Genomic DNA, 719 nt, shown 5'->3' with positions numbered 1-719 from the left:
GACGGGTCGGGCGCGGCGCGGCGGCGGAGGTGCGGCTGCCAGCGCGCCATATGGGAGTCAGGGCTGGGGCTTTTTTTCCGAGAATAATTAAATGTTGATGGCAGAGTTCAAATGGATCATTAAAATTCAAAAGTGTAAGAAACAGATTTTTTCTTATGTTGCTGAACGCTCCAGAGGACCCTGCAGTAGTGAGCCGGCTGCCGCGATCAGCGAGCTCGGGACGGCGCTAATTTGATCATAATATAGTCATCTCTGAAGATTACAGCTATTCAATTAAATATTCTAATTAACCTGAAGTATTAGGCAAATGATACTAATCACAAATATTCTCCTGAGATTCACAGCAATGAAAGCCACTTGCCGCCGACACTTCTGGCCAATGTTTCGTGACACAATGTCCTATATCATCGGCTTCCAGAATATTAAAATGCAGTTAATTTGCCTAAACCTCATTTGTTTAATGGCATTAGCATTTTGTTTGAAATTGTAATAAACGTACATCCCGCTTTCAAGTAAAATCTAAAATGAGTGTGCTCTTGGGGTAACTTAAGATTCCTGTTTACAGGCCTCACACTTTATTCAGCCAGCGGAACAGTGCGAGCTTAACTTTCAGCCATTAAACATATTGAAATTGTTTAAAAATGCTAATAATTTGTCTTTTCAGATAAGGAAAAAAAGGATATTTCGCAGTAAAATTTCACGACGTGGCCCACGTGACC

The sequence above is a fragment of the Condylura cristata genome, unplaced genomic scaffold (assembly GCF_000260355.1).
Source record: "Condylura cristata isolate star-nosed mole 26May11 unplaced genomic scaffold, ConCri1.0 scaffold00070, whole genome shotgun sequence".
Lineage (NCBI taxonomy): Eukaryota > Metazoa > Chordata > Mammalia > Eulipotyphla > Talpidae > Condylura > Condylura cristata.
Note: the sequence above shows the minus strand (reverse complement) of the source record.